Consider the following 19773-nt stretch of genomic DNA (forward strand, 5'->3'; position numbering starts at 1 on the left):
AAAGACGAAGGTACGGTGCTCTGCAGAGCTAAGCACCGCTCCCGGACGTCTTTCGGCAGAAGGCGCACACTTCAGAGCACTGTGATCGGAAGAATCGTCTTTGCGCGAAGAAGCAGCTTCTTCGTCTCCGGGAGCCGGAGAGAGCGGCAGCATCACAAAGGTGATGAAACAAGCTGTACAACACTGCGATTGTGTGCGCAGCTTGCCAACTGAGAGAAAACAGTACCTGACCACTCTCCTGCCTTTTCTATTCACATGAACATTCGATTGCAAGCTGTTTTCGACAACTTTCTTTCTGTTCTTGCAAAACACACGGCAGACCTCCGTGCAGCCTCTAGAACACGATGGGAGATGTTTTCTGTGCTGGCACAGTTTCTCCTTGCCAGACAGAGTGGAAAAGCTTTTTGCTAAGATGTAGACGAGAAGAGACGCTAAAGACGAAGGTACGGTGCTCTGCAGAGCTAAGCACCGCTCCCGGACCTCTTTCGGCAGAAGGCGCACACCGCAGAGCACTGTGAGCGGCAGAATCGTCTTTGCGCGAAGAAGCAGCTTCTTCGTCTCCGGGAGCCGGAGAGAGCGGCAACTTCGCAAAGGTGATGAAACAAGCTGTACAACACTGCGATTGTGTGCGCAGCTTGCCAACTGAGAGAAAACAGTACCTGACCACTCTCCTGCCTTTTCTATTCACATGAACATTCGATTGCAAGCTGTTTTGGACAACTTTCTTTCTCTTCTTGCAAAACACTCGGCAGACCTCCGTGCAGCCTCTAGAACACGATGGGAGATGTTTTCTGTGCTGGCACAGTTTCTCCTTGCCAGACAGAGTGGAAAAGTTTTTGCTAAGATGTAGACGAGAAGAGAGGCTAAAGACGAAGGTACGGTGCTCTGCAGAGCTAAGCACAGCTCCCGGGCCTCTTTCGGCAGAAGGCGCACACCGCAGAGCACTGTGAGCGGCAGAATCGTCTTTGCGCGAAGAAGCAGCTTCTTCGTCTCCGGGAGCCGGAGAGAGCGGCAACTTCGCAAAGGTGATGAAACAAGCTGTACAACACTGCGATTGTGTGCGCAGCATGACAACTGTGAGAAAACAGTACCTGACCACTCTCCTGCATTTTCTAAACACATGAACATTCGATTGCAAGCTGTTTTCGACAACTTTTTTCTCTTCTTGCAAAACACTCGGCAGACCTCCGTGCAGCCTCTAGAACACGATGGGAGATGTTTTTTGTGCTGGCACAGTTTCTCCTTGCCAGACAGAGTGGAAAAGCTTTTTGCTAAGATGTAGACGAGAAGAGAGGCTAAAGACGAAGGTACGGTGCTCTGCAGAGCTAAGCACCGCTCCCGGACGTCTTTCGGCAGAAGGCGCACACTTCAGAGCACTGTGAGCGGCAGAATCGTCTTTGCGCGAAGAAGCAGCTTCTTCGTCTCCGGGAGCCGGAGAGAGCGGCAGCATCACAAAGGTGATGAAACAAGCTGTACAACACTGCGATTGTGTGCACAGCTTGCCAACTGAGAGAAAACAGTACCTGACCACTCTCCTGCCTTTTCTATTCACATGAACATTCGATTGCAAGCTGTTATCGACAACTTTCTTTCTCTTCTTGCAAAACGCTCGGCAGACCTCCGTGCAGCCTCTAGAACACGATGGGAGATGTTTTCTGTGCTGGCACAGTTTCTCCTTGCCAGACAGAGTGGAAAAGCTTTTTGCTAAGATGTAGACGAGAAGAGACGCTAAAGACGAAGGTACGGTGCTCTGCAGAGCTAAGCACCGCTCCTGGACCTCTTTCGGCAGAAGGCGCACACCGCAGAGCACTGTGAGCGGCAGAATCGTCTTTGCGCGAAGAAGCAGCTTCTTCGTCTCCGGGAGCCGGAGAGAGCGGCAACTTCGCAAAGGTGATGAAACAAGCTGTACAACACTGCGATTGTGTGCGCAGCTTGCCAACTGAGAGAAAACAGTACCTGACCACTCTCCTGCCTTTTCTATTCACATGAACATTCGATTGCAAGCTGTTTTGGACAACTTTCTTTCTCTTCTTGCAAAACACTCGGCAGACCTCCGTGCAGCCTCTAGAACACGATGGGAGATGTTTTCTGTGCTGGCACAGTTTCTCCTTGCCAGACAGAGTGGAAAAGCTTTTTGCTAAGATGTAGACGAGAAGAGAGGCCAAAGACGAAGGTACGGTGCTCTGCAGAGCTAAGCACAGCTCCCGGGCCTCTTTCGGCAGAAGGCGCACACAGCAGAGCACTGTGAGCGGCAGAATCGTCTTTGCGCGAAGAAGCAGCTTCTTCGTCTCTGGGAGCCGGAGAGAGTGGCAGCTTCGCAAAGGTGATGAAACAAGCTGTACAACACTGCGATTGTGTGCGCAGCTTGCCAAGTGAGAGAAAACAGTACCTGACCACTCTCCTGCCTTTTCTAGTCACATGAACATTCGATTGCAAGCTGTTTTGGACAACTTTCTTTCTCTTCTTGCAAAACACTCGGCAGACCTCCGTGCAGCCTCTAGAACACGATGGGAGATGTTTTTTGTGCTGGCACAGTTTCTCCTTGCCAGACAGAGTGGAAAAGCTTTTTGCTAAGATGTAGACGAGAAGAGAGGCTAAAGACGAAGGTACGGTGCTCTGCAGAGCTAAGCACCGCTCCTGGACCTCTTTCGGCAGAAGGCGCACACCGCAGAGCACTGTGAGCGGCAGAATCGTCTTTGCGCGAAGAAGCAGCTTCTTCGTCTCCGGGAGCCGGAGAGAGCGGCTACTTCGCAAAGGTGATGAAACAAGCTGTACAACACTGCGATTGTGTGCGCAGCTTGCCAACTGAGAGAAAACAGTACCTGACCACTCTCCTGCCTTTTTTATTCACATGAACATTCGATTGCAAGCTGTTTTGGACAACTTTCTTTCTCTTCTTGCAAAACACTCGGCAGACCTCCGTGCAGCCTCTAGAACACGATGGGAGATGTTTTTTGTGCTGGCACAGTTTCTCCTTGCCAGACAGAGTGGAAAAGCTTTTTGCTAAGATGTAGACGAGAAGAGAGGCTAAAGACGAAGGTACGGTGCTCTGCAGAGCTAAGCACAGCTCCCGGGCCTCTTTCGGCAGAAGGCGCACACCGCAGAGCACTGTGAGCGGCAGAATCGTCTTTGCGCGAAGAAGCAGCTTCTTCGTCTCCGGGAGCCGGAGAGAGCAGCAGCTTCGCAAAGGTGATGAAACAAGCTGTACAACACTGCGATTGTGTGCGCAGCTTGCCAACTGAGAGAAAACAGTACCTGACCACTCTCCTGCCTTTTCTATTCACATGAATATTCGATTGCAAGCTGTTTTCGACAACTTTCTTTCTCTTCTTGCAAAACACTCGGCAGACCTCCGTGCAGCCTCTAGAACACGATGGGAGATGTTTTCTGTGCTGGCACAGTTTCTCCTTGCCAGACAGAGTGGAAAAGCTTTTTGCTAAGATGTAGACGAGAATAGACGCTAAAGACGAAGGTACGGTGCTCTGCAGAGCTAAGCACCGCTCCTGGACCTCTTTCGGCAGAAGGCGCACACCGCAGAGCACTGTGAGCGGCAGAATCGTCTTTGCGCGAAGAAGCAGCTTCTTCGTCTCCGGGAGCCGGAGAGAGCGGCAGCTTCGCAAAGGTGATGAAACAAGCTGTACAACACTGCGATTGTGTGCGCAGCTTGCCAACTGAGAGAAAACAGTACCTGACCACTCTCCTGCATTTTCTATTCACATGAACATTCGATTGCAAGCTGTTTTGGACAACTTTCTTTCTCTTCTTGCAAAACACTCGGCAGACCTCCGTGCAGCCTCTAGAACACGATGGGAGATGTTTTTTGTGCTGGCACAGTTTCTCCTTGCCAGACAGAGTGGAAAAGCTTTTTGCTAAGATGTAGACGAGAAGAGAGGCTAAAGACGAAGGTACGGTGCTCTGCAGAGCTAAGCACCGCACCCGGGCCTCTTTCGGCAGAAGGCGCTCACCGCAGAGCACTGTGAGCAGCAGAAGCGTCTTTGCGCGAAGAAGCAGCTTCTTCGTCTCCGGGAGCCGGAGAGAGCGGCAGCTTCGCAAAGGTGATGAAACAAGCTGTACAACACTGCGATTGTGTGCGCAGCTTGCCAACTGAGAGAAAACAGTACCTGACCACTCTCCTGGCTTTTCTATTCACATGAACATTCGATTGCAAGCTGTTTTCGACAACTTTCTTTCTCTTCTTGCAAAACACTCGGCAGACCTCCGTGCAGCCTCTAGAACACGATGGGAGATGTTTTCTGTGCTGGCACAGTTTCTCCTTGCCAGACAGAGTGGAAAAGCTTTTTGCTAAGATGTAGACGAGAAGAGAGGCTAAAGACGAAGGTACGGTGCTCTGCAGAGCTAAGCACAGCTCCCGGGCCTCTTTCGGCAGAAGGCGCACACCGCAGAGCACTGTGAGCGGCAGAATCGTCTTTGCGCGAAGAAGCAGCTTCTTCGTCTCCGGGAGCCGGAGAGAGCGGCAACTTCGCAAAGGTGATGAAACAAGCTGTACAACACTGCGATTGTGTGCGCAGCTTGCCAACTGAGAGAAAACAGTACCTGACCACTCTCCTGCATTTTCTAAACACATGAACATTCAATTGGAAGCTGTTTTGGACAACTTTCTTTCTCTTCTTGCAAAACACTCGGCAGACCTCCGTGCAGCCTCTAGAACACGATGGGAGATGTTTTTTGTGCTGGCACAGTTTCTCCTTGCCAGACAGAGTGGAAAAGCTTTTTGCTAAGATGTAGACGAGAAGAGAGGCTAAAGACGAAGGTACGGTGCTCTGCAGAGCTAAGCACCGCTCCCGGACGTCTTTCGGCAGAAGGCGCACACTTCAGAGCACTGTGAGCGGCAGAATCGTCTTTGCGCGAAGAAGCAGCTTCTTCGTCTCCGGGAGCCGGAGAGAGCGGCAGCATCACAAAGGTGATGAAACAAGCTGTACAACACTGCGATTGTGTGCGCAGCTTGCCAACTGAGAGAAAACAGTACCTGACCACTCTCCTGCCTTTTCTATTCACATGAACATTCGATTGCAAGCTGTTATCGACAACTTTCTTTCTCTTCTTGCAAAACGCTCGGCAGACCTCCGTGCAGCCTCTAGAACACGATGGGAGATGTTTTCTGTGCTGGCACAGTTTCTCCTTGCCAGAGAGAGTGGAAAAGCTTTTTGCTAAGATGTAGACGAGAAGAGACGCTAAAGACGAAGGTACGGTGCTCTGCAGAGCTAAGCACCGCTCCTGGACCTCTTTCGGCAGAAGGCGCACACCGCAGAGCACTGTGAGCGGCAGAATCGTCTTTGCGCGAAGAAGCAGCTTCTTCGTCTCCGGGAGCCGGAGAGAGCGGCAACTTCGCAAAGGTGATGAAACAAGCTGTACAACACTGCGATTGTGTGCGCAGCTTGCCAACTGAGAGAAAACAGTACCTGACCACTCTCCTGCCTTTTCTATTCACATGAACATTCGATTGCAAGCTGTTTTCGACAACTTTCTTTCTCTTCTTGCAAAACACTCGGCAGACCTCCGTGCAGCCTCTAGAACACGATGGGAGATGTTTTCTGTGCTGGCACAGTTTCTCCTTGCCAGACAGAGTGGAAAAGCTTTTTGCTAAGATGTAGACGAGAAGAGAGGCTAAAGACGAAGGTACGGTGCTCTGCAGAGCTAAGCACAGCTCCCGGGCCTCTTTCGGCAGAAGGCGCACACAGCAGAGCACTGTGAGCGGCAGAATCGTCTTTGCGCGAAGAAGCAGCTTCTTCGTCTCCGGGAGCCGGAGAGAGCGGCAACTTCGCAAAGGTGATGAAACAAGCTGTACAACACTGCGATTGTGTGCGCAGCATGACAACTGTGAGAAAACAGTACCTGACCACTCTCCTGCCTTTTCTATTCACATGAACATTCAATTGCAAGCTGTTTTGGACAACTTTTTTCTCTTCTTGCAAAACACTCGGCAGACCTCCGAGCAGCCTCTAGAACACGATGGGAGATGTTTTTTGTGCTGGCACAGTTTCTCCTTGCCAGACAGAGTGGAAAAGCTTTTTGCTAAGATGTAGACGAGAAGAGAGGCTAAAGACGAAGGTACTGTGCTCTGCAGAGCTAAGCACCGCTCCCGGACGTCTTTCGGCAGAAGGCGCACACTTCAGAGCACTGTGAGCGGCAGAATCGTCTTTGCGCGAAGAAGCAGCTTCTTCGTCTCCGGGAGCCGGAGAGAGCGGCAGCATCACAAAGGTGATGAAACAAGCTGTACAACACTGCGATTGTGTGCGCAGCTTGCCAACTGAGAGATAACAGTACCTGACCACTCTCCTGCCTTTTCTATTCACATGAATATTCGATTGCAAGCTGTTTTGGACAACTTTCTTTCTCTTCTTGCAAAACACTCGGCAGACCTCCGTGCAGCCTCTAGAACACAATGGGAGATGTTTTCTGTGCTGGCACAGTTTCTCCTTGCCAGACAGAGTGGAAAAGCTTTTTGCTAAGATGTAGACGAGAAGAGACGCTAAAGACGAAGGTACGGTGCTCTGCAGAGCTAAGCACCGCTCCTGGACCTCTTTCGGCAGAAGGCGCACACCGCAGAGCACTGTGAGCGGCAGAATCGTCTTTGCGCGAAGAAGCAGCTTCTTCGTCTCCGGGAGCCGGAGAGAGCGGCAACTTCGCAAAGGTGATGAAACAAGCTGTACAACACTGCGATTGTGTGCGCAGCTTGCCAACTGAGAGAAAACAGTACCTGACCACTCTCCTGCCTTTTCTATTCACATGAACATTCGATTGCAAGCTGTTTTGGACAACTTTCTTTCTCTTCTTGCAAAACACTCGGCAGACCTCCGTGCAGCCTCTAGAACACGATGGGAGATGTTTTCTGTGCTGGCACAGTTTCTCCTTGCCAGACAGAGTGGAAAAGCTTTTTGCTAAGATGTAGACGAGAAGAGAGGCTAAAGACGAAGGTACGGTGCTCTGCAGAGCTAAGCACAGCTCCCAGGCCTCTTTCGGCAGAAGGCGCACACCGCAGAGCACTGTGAGCGGCAGAATCGTCTTTGCGCGAAGAAGCAGCTTCTTCGTCTCCGGGAGCCGGAGAGAGCGGCAGCTTCGCAAAGGTGATGAAACAAGCTGTACAACACTGCGATTGTGTGCGCAGCTTGCCAACTGAGAGAAAACAGTACCTGACCACTCTCCTGGCTTTTCTATTCACATGAACATTCGATTGCAAGCTGTTTTCGACAACTTTCTTTCTCTTCTTGCAAAACACTCGGCAGACCTCCGTGCAGCCTCTAGAACACGATGGGAGATGTTTTCTGTGCTGGCACAGTTTCTCCTTGCCAGACAGAGTGGAAAAGCTTTTTGCTAAGATGTAGACGAGAAGAGAGGCTAAAGACGAAGGTACGGTGCTCTGCAGAGCTAAGCACTGCTCCCGGGCCTCTTTCGGCAGAACACACACACTGCAGAGCACTGTGAGCGGCAGAATCGTCTTTGCGCGAAGAAGCAGCTTCTTCGTCTCCGGGAGCCTGAGAGAGCGGCAACTTCGCAAAGGTGATGAAAGAAGCTGTACAACACTGCGATTGTGTGCGCAGCATGACCACTGTGAGAAAACAGTACCTGACCACTCTCCTGCCTTTTCTATTCACATGAACATTCAATTGCAAGCTGTTTTGGACAACTTTTTTCTCTTCTTGCAAAACAGTCGGCAGACCTCCGTGCAGCCTCTAGAACACGATGGGAGATGTTTTTTGTGCTGGCACAGTTTCTCCTTGCCAGACAGAGTGGAAAAGCTTTTTGCTAAGATGTAGACGAGAAGAGAGGCTAAAGACGAAGGTACGGTGCTCTGCAGAGCTAAGCACCGCTCCCGGACGTCTTTCGGCAGAAGGCGCACACTTCAGAGCACTGTGAGCGGCAGAATCGTCTTTGCGCGAAGAAGCAGCTTCTTCGTCTCCGGGAGCCGGAGAGAGCGGCAGCATCACAAAGGTGATGAAACAAGCTGTACAACACTGCGATTGTGTGCGCAGCTTGCCAACTGAGAGAAAACAGTACCTGACCACTCTCCTGCCTTTTCTATTCACATGAACATTCGATTGCAAGCTGTTTTCGACAACTTTCTTTCTCTTCTTGCAAAACACTCGGCAGACCTCCGTGCAGCCTCTAGAACACGATGGGAGATGTTTTCTGTGCTGGCACAGTTTCTCCTTGCCAGACAGAGTGGAAAAGTTTTTGCTAAGATGTAGACGAGAAGAGACGCTAAAGACGAAGGTACGGTGCTCTGCAGAGCTAAGCACCGCTCCTGGACCTCTTTCGGCAGAAGGCGCACACCGCAGAGCACTGTGAGCGGCAGAATCGTCTTTGCGCGAAGAAGCAGCTTCTTCGTCTCCGGGAGCCGGAGAGAGCGGCAACTTCGCAAACGTGATGAAACAAGCTGTACAACACTGCGATTGTGTGCGCAGCTTGCCAACTGAGAGAAAACAGTACCTGACCACTCTCCTGCCTTTTCTATTCACATGAACATTCGATTGCAAGCTGTTTTGGACAACTTTCTTTCTCTTCTTGCAAAACACTCGGCAGACCTCCGTGCAGCCTCTAGAACACGATGGGAGATGTTTTCTGTGCTGGCACAGTTTCTCCTTGCCAGACAGAGTGGAAAAGCTTTTTGCTAAGATGTAGACGAGAAGAGAGGCTAAAGACGAAGGTACGGTGCTCTGCAGAGCTAAGCACAGCTCCCGGGCCTCTTTCGGCAGAAGGCGCACACCGCAGAGCACTGTGAGCGGCAGAATCGTCTTTGCGCGAAGAAGCAGCTTCTTCGTCTCCGGGAGCCGGAGAGAGCGGCAGCTTCGCAAAGGTGATGAAACAAGCTGTACAACACTGCGATTGTGTGCGCAGCTTGCCAACTGAGAGAAAACAGTACCTGACCACTCTCCTGCATTTTCTATTCACATGAACATTCGATTGCAAGCTGTTTTGGACAACTTTCTTTCTCTTCTTGCAAAACACTCGGCAGACCTCCGTGCAGCCTCTAGAACACGATGGGAGATGTTTTTTGTGCTGGCACAGTTTCTCCTTGCCAGACAGAGTGGAAAAGCTTTTTGCTAAGATGTAGACGAGAAGAGAGGCTAAAGACGAAGGTACGGTGCTCTGCAGAGCTAAGCACCGCACCCGGGCCTCTTTCGGCAGAAGGCGCTCACCGCAGAGCACTGTGAGCGGCAGAAGCGTCTTTGCGCGAAGAAGCAGCTTCTTCGTCTCCGGGAGCCGGAGAGAGCGGCAGCTTCGCAAAGGTGATGAAACAAGCTGTACAACACTGCGATTGTGTGCGCAGCTTGCCAAGTGAGAGAAAACAGTACCTGACCACTCTCCTGGCTTTTCTATTCACATGAACATTCGATTGCAAGCTGTTTTCGACAACTTTCTTTCTGTTCTTGCAAAACACTCGGCAGACCTCCGTGCAGCCTCTAGAACACGATGGGAGATGTTTTCTGTGCTGGCACAGTTTCTCCTTGCCAGACAGAGTGGAAAAGCTTTTTGCTAAGATGTAGACGAGAAGAGAGGCTAAAGACGAAGGTACGGTGCTCTGCAGAGCTAAGCACTGCTCCCGGGCCTCATTCGGCAGAAGACACACACCGCAGAGAACTGTGAGCGGCAGAATCGTCTTTGCGCGAAAAAGCAGCTTCTTCGTCTCCGGGAGCCGGAGAGAGCGGCAGCTTCGCAAAGGTGATGAAACAAGCTGTACAACACTGCGATTGTGTGCGCAGCTTGCCAACTGAGAGAAAACAGTACCTGACCACTCTCCTGCATTTTCTATTCACATGAACATTCGATTGCAAGCTGTTTTGGACAACTTTCTTTCTCTTCTTGCAAAACACTCGGCAGACCTCCGTGCAGCCTCTAGAACACGATGGGAGATGTTTTTTGTGCTGGCACAGTTTCTCCTTGCCAGACAGAGTGGAAAATGTTTTTGCTAAGATGTAGACGAGAAGAGAGGCTAAAGACGAAGGTACGGTGCTCTGCAGAGCTAAGCACCGCACCCGGGCCTCTTTCGGCAGAAGGCGCTCACCGCAGAGCACTGTGAGCGGCAGAAGCGTCTTTGCGCGAAGAAGCAGCTTCTTCGTCTCCGGGAGCCGGAGAGAGCGGCAGCTTCGCAAAGGTGATGAAACAAGCTGTACAACACTGCGATTGTGTGCGCAGCTTGCCAACTGAGAGAAAACAGTACCTGACCACTCTCCTGCCTTTTCTATTCACATGAACATTCGATTGCAAGCTGTTTTCGACAACTTTCTTTCTCTTCTTGCAAAACACTCGGCAGACCTCCGTGCAGCCTCTAGAACACGATGGGAGATGTTTTCTGCGCTGGCACAGTTTCTCCTTGCCAGACAGAGTGGAAAAGCTTTTTGCTAAGATGTAGACGAGAAGAGAGGCTAAAGACGAAGGTACGGTGCTCTGCAGAGCTAAGCACCGCTCCCGGACCTCTTTCGGCAGAAGGCGCACACTTCAGAGCAGAGTGAGCGGCAGAATCGTCTTTGCGCGAAGAAGCAGCTTCTTCGTCTCCGGGAGCCGGAGAGAGCGGCAGCTTCGCAAAGGTGATGAAACAAGCTGTACAACACTGCGATTGTGTGCGCAGCTTGCCAACTGAGAGAAAACAGTACCTGACCACTCTCCTGGCTTTTCTATTCACATGAACATTCGATTGCAAGCTGTTTTCGACAACTTTCTTTCTCTTCTTGCAAAACACTCGGCAGACCTCCGTGCAGCCTCTAGAACACGATGGGAGATGTTTTCTGTGCTGGCACAGTTTCTCCTTGCCAGACAGAGTGGAAAAGCTTTTTGCTAAGATGTAGACGAGAAGAGAGGCTAAAGACGAAGGTACGGTGCTCTGCAGAGCTAAGCACTGCTCCCGGGCCTCTTTCGGCAGAAGACACACACCGCAGAGCACTGTGAGCGGCAGAATCGTCTTTGCGCGAAGAAGCAGCTTCTTCGTCTCCGGGAGCCAGAGAGAGCGGCAGCTTCGCAAAGGTGATGAAACAAGCTGTACAACACTGCGATTGTGTGCGCAGCTTGCCAACTGAGAGAAAACAGTACCTGACCACTCTCCTGCATTTTCTATTCACATGAACATTCGATTGCAAGCTGTTTTGGACAACTTTCTTTCTCTTCTTGCAAAACACTCGGCAGACCTCCGTGCAGCCTCTAGAACACGATGGGAGATGTTTTTTGTGCTGGCACAGTTTCTCCTTGCCAGACAGAGTGGAAAATGTTTTTGCTAAGATGTAGACGAGAAGAGAGGCTAAAGACGAAGGTACGGTGCTCTGCAGAGCTAAGCACAGCTCCCGGGCCTCTTTCGGCAGAAGGCGCACACCGCAGAGCACTGTGAGCGGCAGAATCGTCTTTGCGCGAAGAAGCAGCTTCTTCGTCTCCGGGAGCCGGTGAGAGCGGCAACTTCGCAAAGGTGATGAAACAAGATGTACAACACTGCGATTGTGTGCGCAGCTTGCCAACTGAGAGAAAACAGTACCTGACCACTCTCCTGCCTTTTCTATTCACATGAACATTCGATTGGAAGCTGTTTTCGACAACTTTCTTTCTCTTCTTGCAAAACACTCGGCAGACCTCCGTGCAGCCTCTAGAACATGATGGGAGATGTTTTTTGTGCTGGCACAGTTTCTCCTTGCCAGACAGAGTGGAAAAGCTTTTTGCTAAGATGTAGACGAGAAGAGAGGCTACAGACGAAGGTACGGTGCTCTGCAGAGCTAAGCACCGCTCCCGGGTCTCTTTCAGCAAAAGGCGCACACCGCAGAGCACTGTGAGCGGCAGAATCGTCTTTGCGCGAAGAAGCAGCTTCTTCGTCTCCGGGAGCTGGAGAAAGCGGCAGCTTCGCAAAGGTGATGAAACAAGCTGTACAACACTGCGATTGTGTGCGCAGCTTGCCAACTGAGAGAAAACAGTACCTGACCACTCTCCTGCCTTTTCTATTCACATGAACATTCGATTGCAAGCTGTTTTGGACAACTTTCTTTCTCTTCTTGCAAAACACTCGGCAGACCTCCGTGCAGCCTCTAGAACACGATGGGAGATGTTTTCTGTGCTGGCACAGTTTCTCCTTGCCAGACAGAGTGGAAAAGCTTTTTGCTAAGATGTAGACGAGAAGAGAGGCTAAAGACGAAGGTACGGTGCTCTGCAGAGCTATGCACCACACCCGGGCCTCTTTCGGCAGAAGGCGCTCACCGCAGAGCACTGTGAGCGGCAGAAGCGTCTTTGCGCGAAGAAGCAGCTTCTTCGTCTCCGGGAGCCGGAGAGAGCGGCAGCTTCGCAAAGGTGATGAAACAAGCTGTACAACACTGCGATTGTGTGCGCAGCTTGCCAACTGAGAGAAAACAGTACCTGACCACTCTCCTGCCTTTTCTATTCACATGAATATTCGATTGCAAGCTGTTTTCGACAACTTTCTTTCTCTTCTTGCAAAACACTCGGCAGACCTCCGTGCAGCCTCTAGAAGACGATGGGAGATGTTTTCTGTGCTGGCACAGTTTCTCCTTGCCAGACAGAGTGGAAAAGCTTTTTGCTAAGATGTAGACGAGAAGAGACGCTAAAGACGAAGGTACGGTGCTCTGCAGAGCTAAGCACTGCTCCCGGGCCTCTTTCGGCAGAAGACACACACTGCAGAGCACTGTGAGCGGCAGAATCGTCTTTGCGCGAAGAAGCAGCTTCTTCGTCTCCGGGAGCCGGAGAGAGCGGCAGCTTCGCAAAGGTGATGAAACAAGCTGTACAACACTGCGATTGTGTGCGCAGCTTGCCAACTGAGAGAAAACAGTACCTGACCACTCTCCTGCCTTTTCTATTCACATGAACATTCGATTGGAAGCTGTTTTGGACAACTTTCTTTCTCTTCTTGCAAAACACTCGGCAGACCTCCGTGCAGCCTCTAGAACACGATGGTAGATGTTTTTTGTGCTGGCACAGTTTCTCCTTGCCAGACAGAGTGGAAAATGTTTTTGCTAAGATGTAGACGAGAAGAGAGGCTAAAGACGAAGGTACGGTGCTCTGCAGAGCTAAGCACAGCTCCCGGGCGTCTTTCGGCAAAAGGCGCACACCGCAGAGCACTGTGAGCGGCAGAATCGTCTTTGCGCGAAGAAGCAGCTTCTTCGTCTCCGGGAGCCGGAGAGAGCGGCAACTTCGCAAAGGTGATGAAACAAGCTGTACAACACTGCGATTGTGTGCGCAGCTTGCCAACTGAGAGAAAACAGTACCTGACCACTCTCCTGCCTTTTCTATTCACATGAACATTCGATTGGAAGCTGTTTTCGACAACTTTCTTTCTCTTCTTGCAAAACACTCGGCAGACCTCCGTGCAGCCTCTAGAACACGATGGGAGATGTTTTCTGTGCTGGCACAGTTTGTCCTTGCCAGACAGAGTGGAAAAGCTTTTTGCTAAGATGTAGACGAGAAGAGAGGCTAAAGACGAAGGTACGGTGCTCTGCAGAGCTAAGCACCGCTCCCGGACCTCTTTCGGCGGAAGGCGCACACCGCAGAGCACTGTGAGCGGCAGAATCGTCTTTGCGCGAAGAAGCAGCTTCTTCGTCTCCGGGAGCCGGAGAGAGCGGCAGCTTCGCAAAGGTGATGAAACAAGCTGTACAACACAGCGATTGTGTGCGCAGCTTGCCAACTGAGAGAAAACAGTACCTGACCACTCTCCTGCCTTTTCTAGTCACATGAACATTCGATTGCAAGCTGTTTTGGACAACTTTCTTTCTCTTCTTGCAAAACACTCGGCAGACCTCCGTGCAGCCTCTAGAACACGATGGGAGATGTTTTCTGTGCTGGCACAGCTTCTCCTTGCCAGACAGAGTGGAAAAGGTTTTTGCTAAGATGTAGACGAGAAGAGAGGCTAAAGACGAAGGTACGGTGCTCTGCAGAGCTAAGCACTGCTCCCGGGCGTCTTTCAGCAAAAGGCGCACACCGCAGAGCACTGTGAGCGGCAGAATCGTCTTTGCGCGAAGAAGCAGCTTCTTCGTCTCCGGGAGCCGGAGAGAGCGGCAGTTTCGCAAAGGTGATGAAACAAGCTGTACAACACTGCGATTGTGTGCGCAGCTTGCCAAGTGAGAGAAAACAGTACCTGACCACTCTCCTGCCTTTTCTATTCACATGAACATTCGATTGCAAGCTGTTTTGGACAACTTTCTTTCTCTTCTTGCAAAACACTCGGCAGACCTCCGTGCAGCCTCTAGAACACGATGGGAGATGTTTTCTGTGCTGGCACAGTTTCTCCTTGCCAGACAGAGTGGAAAAGCTTTTTGCTAAGATGTAGACGAGAAGAGAGGCTAAAGACGAAGGTACGGTGCTCTGCAGAGCTAAGCACTGCTCCCTGGCCTCTTTCGGCAGAAGACCCACACTGCAGAGCACTGTGAGCGGCAGAATCGTCTTTGCGCGAAGAAGCAGCTTCTTCGTCTCCGGGAGCCGGAGAGAGCGGCAGCTGCGCAAAGGTGATGTAACAAGCTGTACAACACTGCGATTGTGTGCGCAGCTTGCCAACTGAGAGAAAACAGTACCTGACCACTCTCCTGCATTTTCTATTCACATGAACATTCGATTGCAAGCTGTTTTGGACAACTTTCTTTCTCTTCTTGCAAAACACTCGGCAGACCTCCGTGCAGCCTCTAGAACACGATGGGAGATGTTTTCTGTGCTGGCACAGTTTCTCCTTGCCAGACAGAGTGGAAAAGCTTTTTGCTAAGATGTAGACGAGAAGAGAGGCTAAAGACGAAGGTACGGTGCTCTGCAGAGCTAAGCACCGCTCCCGGACGTCTTTCGGCAGAAGGCGCACACTTCAGAGCACTGTGAGCGGCAGAATCGTCTTTGCGCGAAGAAGCAGCTTCTTCGTCTCCGGGAGCCGGAGAGAGCGGCAACTTCGCAAAGGTGATGAAACAAGCTGTACAACACTGCGATTGTGTGCGCAGCTTGCCAAGTGAGAGAAAACAGTACCTGACCACTCTCCTGCCTTTTCTATTCACATGAACATTCGATTGCAAGCTGTTTTGGACAACTTTCTTTCTCTTCTTGCAAAACACTCGGCAGACCTCCGTGCAGCCTCTAGAACACGATGGGAGATGTTTTCTTTGCTGGCACAGTTTCTCCTTGCCAGACAGAGTGGAAAAGCTTTTTGCTAAGATGTAGACGAGAAGAGAGGCCAAAGACGAAGGTACGGTGCTCTGCAGAGCTAAGCACCGCTCCCGGGCGTCTTTCGGCAGAAGGCGCACACCGCAGAGCACTGTGAGCGGCAGAATCGTCTTTGCGCGAAGAAGCAGCTTCTTCGTCTCCGGGAGCCGGAGAGAGCGGCAACTTCGCAAAGGTGATGAAACAAGCTGTACAACACTGCGATTGTGTGCGCAGCATGACAACTGTGAGAAAACAGTACCTGACCACTCTCCTGCATTTTCTAATCACATGAACATTCAATTGCAAGCTGTTTTGGACAACTTTTTTCTCTTCTTGCAAAACACTCGGCAGACCTCCGTGCAGCCTCTAGAACACGATGGGAGATGTTTTTTGTGCTGGCACAGTTTCTCCTTGCCAGACAGAGTGGAAAAGCTTTTTGCTAAGATGTAGACGAGAAGAGAGGCTAAAGACGAAGGTACGGTGCTCTGCAGAGCTAAGCACCGCTCCCGGACGTCTTTCGGCAGAAGGCGCACACTTTAGAGCACTGTGAGCGGCAGAATCGTCTTTGCGCGAAGAAGCAGCTTCTTCGTCTCCGGGAGCCGGAGAGAGCGGCAGCATCACAAAGGTGATGAAACAAGCTGTACAACACTGCGATTGTGTGCGCAGCTTGCCAAGTGAGAGAAAACAGTACCTGATCACTCTCCTGCCTTTTCTATTCACATGAACATTCGATTGCAAGCTGTTTTCGACAACTTTCTTTCTCTTCTTGCAAAACACTCGGCAGACCTCCGTGCAGCCTCTAGAACACGATGGGAGATGTTTTCTGTGCTGGCACAGTTTCTCCTTGCCAGACAGAGTGGAAAAGCTTTTTGCTAAGATGTAGACGAGAAGAGAGGCTAAAGACGAAGGTACGGTGCTCTGCAGAGCTAAGCACCGCTCCCGGGCCTCTTTCGGCAGAAGGCGCACACCGCAGAGCACTGTGAGCGGCAGAATCGTCTTTGCGCGAAGAAGCAGCTTCTTCGTCTCCGGGAGCCGGAGAGAGCGGCAGCATCGCAAAGGTGATGAAACAAGCTGTACAACACTACGATTGTGTGCGCAGCTTGCCAACTGAGAGAAAACAGTACCTGACCACTCTCCTGCCTTTTCTATTCACATGAACATTCGATTGGAAGCTGTTTTGGACAACTTTCTTTCTCTTCTTGCAAAACACTCGGCAGACCTCCGTGCAGCCTCTAGAACACGATGGGAGATGTTTTTTGTGCTGGCACAGTTTCTCCTTGCCAGACAGAGTGGAAAAGCTTTTTGCTAAGATGTAGACGAGAAGAGAGGCCAAAGACGAAGGTACGGTGCTCTGCAGAGCTAAGCACCGCTCCCGGGCGTCTTTCGGCAGAAGGCGCACACTTCAGAGCACTGTGAGCGGCAGATTCGTCTTTGCGCGAAGAAGCAGCTTCTTCGTCTCCGGGAACCGGAGAGAGCGGCAACTTCGCAAAGGTGATGAAACAAGCTGTACAACACTGCGATTGTGTGCGCAGCATGACAACTGTGAGAAAACAGTACCTGACCACTCTCCTGCATCTTCTAATCACATGAACATTCAATTGCAAGCTGTTTTGGACAACTTTCTTTCTCTTCTTGCAAAACACTCGGCAGACCTCCGTGCAGCCTCTAGAACACGATGGGAGATGTTTTCTGTGCTGGCACAGTTTCTCCTTGCCAGACAGAGTGGAAAAGCTTTTTGCTAAGATGTAGACGAGAAGAGAGGCTAAAGACGAAGGTACGGTGCTCTGCAGAGCTAAGCACCGCTCCCGGACGTCTTTCGGCAGAAGGCGCACACTTCAGAGCACTGTGAGCGGCAGAATCGTCTTTGCGCGAAGAAGCAGCTTCTTCGTCTCCGGGAGCCGGAGAGAGCGGCAGCATCACAAAGGTGATGAAACAAGCTGTACAACACTGCGATTGTGTGCGCAGCTTGCCAACTGAGAGAAAACAGTACCTGACCACTCTCCTGCCTTTTCTATTCACATGAACATTCGATTGCAAGCTGTTATCGACAACTTTCTTTCTCTTCTTGCAAAACGCTCGGCAGACCTCCGTGCAGCCTCTAGAACACGATGGGAGATGTTTTCTGTGCTGGCACAGTTTCTCCTTGCCAGAGAGAGTGGAAAAGCTTTTTGCTAAGATGTAGACGAGAAGAGACGCTAAAGACGAAGGTACGGTGCTCTGCAGAGCTAAGCACCACTCCTGGACCTCTTTCGGCAGAAGGCGCACACCGCAGAGCACTGTGAGCGGCAGAATCGTCTTTGCGCGAAGAAGCAGCTTCTTCGTCTCCGGGAGCCGGTGAGAGCGGCAGCTTCGCAAAGGTGATGAAACAAGCTGTACAACACTGCGATTGTGTGCGCAGCTTGCCAACTGAGAGAAAACAGTACCTGACCACTCTCCTGCCTTTTCTATTCACATGAACATTCGATTGCAAGCTGTTTTCGACAACTTTCTTTCTCTTCTTGCAAAACACTCGGCAGACCTCCGTGCAGCGTCTAGAACACGATGGGAGATGTTTTTTGTGCTGGCACAGTTTCTCCATGCCAGACAGAGTGGAAAATGTTTTTGCTAAGATGTAGACGAGAAGAGAGGCTAAAGACGAAGGTACGGTGCTCTGCAGAGCTAAGCACCGCTCCCGGGCCTCTTTCGGCAGAAGGCGCACACCGCAGAGCACTGTGAGCGGCAGAATCGTCTTTGCGCGAAGAAGCAGCTTCTTCGTCTCCGGGAGCCGGAGAGAGCGGCAGCTTCGCAAAGGTGATGAAACAAGCTGTACAACACTGCGATTGTGTGCGCAGCTTGCCAACTGAGAGAAAACAGTACCTGACCACTCTCCTGCATTTTCTAATCACATGAACATTCAATTGCAAGCTGTTTTGGACAACTTTTTTCTCTTCTTGCAAAACACTCGGCAGACCTCCGTGCAGCCTCTAGAACACGATGGGAGATGTTTTCTGTGCTGGCACAGTTTCTCCTTGCCAGACAGAGTGGAAAAGCTTTTTGCTAAGATGTAGACGAGAAGAGAGGCTAAAGACGAAGGTACGGTGCTCTGCAGAGCTAAGCACCGCTCCCGGGCCTCTTTCGGCAGAAGGCGCACACCGCAGAGCACTGTGAGCGGCAGAATCGTCTTTGCGCGAAGAAGCAGCTTCTTCGTCTCCGGGAGCCGGAGAGAGCGGCAGCTTCGCAAAGGTGATGAAACAAGCTGTACAACACTACGATTGTGTGCGCAGCTTGCCAACTGAGAGAAAACAGTACCTGACCACTCTCCTGCCTTTTCTATTCACATGAACATTCGATTGGAAGCTGTTTTGGACAACTTTCTTTCTCTTCTTGCAAAACACTCGGCAGACCTCCGTGCAGCCTCTAGAACACGATGGGAGATGTTTTTTGTGCTGGCACAGTTTCTCCTTGCCAGACAGAGTGGAAAAGCTTTTTGCTAAGATGTAGACGAGAAGAGAGGCCAAAGACGAAGGTACGGTGCTCTGCAGAGCTAAGCACCGCTCCCGGGCGTCTTTCGGCAGAAGGCGCACACCGCAGAGCACTGTGAGCGGCAGATTCGTCTTTGCGCGAAGAAGCAGCTTCTTCGTCTCCGGGAACCGGAGAGAGCGGCAACTTCGCAAAGGTGATGAAACAAGCTGTACAACACTGCGATTGTGTGCGCAGCATGACAACTGTGAGAAAACAGTACCTGACCACTCTCCTGCATTTTCTAATCACATGAACATTCAATTGCAAGCTGTTTTGGACAACTTTCTTTCTCTTCTTGCAAAACACTCGGCAGACCTCCGTGCAGCCTCTAGAACACGATGGGAGATGTTTTCTGTGCTGGCACAGTTTCTCCTTGCCAGACAGAGTGGAAAAGCTTTTTGCTAAGATGTAGACGAGAAGAGAGGCTAAAGACGAAGGTACGGTGCTCTGCAGAGCTAAGCACCGCTCCCGGGCCTCTTTCGGCAGAAGGCGCACACTTCAGAGCACTGTGAGCGGCAGAATCGTCTTTGCGCGAAGAAGCAGCTTCTTCGTCTCCGGGAGCCGGTGAGAGCGGCAGCTTCGCAAAGGTGATGAAACAAGCTGTACAACACTGCGATTGTGTGCGCAGCTTGCCAACTGAGAGAAAACAGTACCTGACCACTCTCCTGCCTTTTCTATTCACATGAACATTCGATTGCAAGCTGTTTTCGACAACTTTCTTTCTCTTCTTGCAAAACACTCGGCAGACCTCCGTGCAGCGTCTAGAACACGATGGGAGATGTTTTTTGTGCTGGCACAGTTTCTCCATGCCAGACAGAGTGGAAAATGTTTTTGCTAAGATGTAGACGAGAAGAGAGGCTAAAGACGAAGGTACGGTGCTCTGCAGAGCTAAGCACAGCTCCCGGATCTCTTTCGGCAGAAGGCGCACACCGCAGAGCACTGTGAGCGGCAGAATCGTCTTTGCGCGAAGAAGCAGCTTCTTCGTCTCCGGGAGCCGGAGAGAGCGGCAGCTTCGCAAAGGTGATGAAACAAGCTGTACAACACTGCGATTGTGTGCGCAGCTTGCCAACTGAGAGAAAACAGTACCTGACCACTCTCCTGCCTTTTCTATTCACATGAACATTCGATTGCAAGCTGTTTTGGACAACTTTCTTT

Source organism: Melozone crissalis, unplaced genomic scaffold (assembly GCF_028551555.1).
Source record: "Melozone crissalis strain CALT ecotype California unplaced genomic scaffold, PUWL_Pcris_2 ptg000151l_1, whole genome shotgun sequence".
Taxonomy (NCBI): domain Eukaryota; kingdom Metazoa; phylum Chordata; class Aves; order Passeriformes; family Passerellidae; genus Melozone; species Melozone crissalis.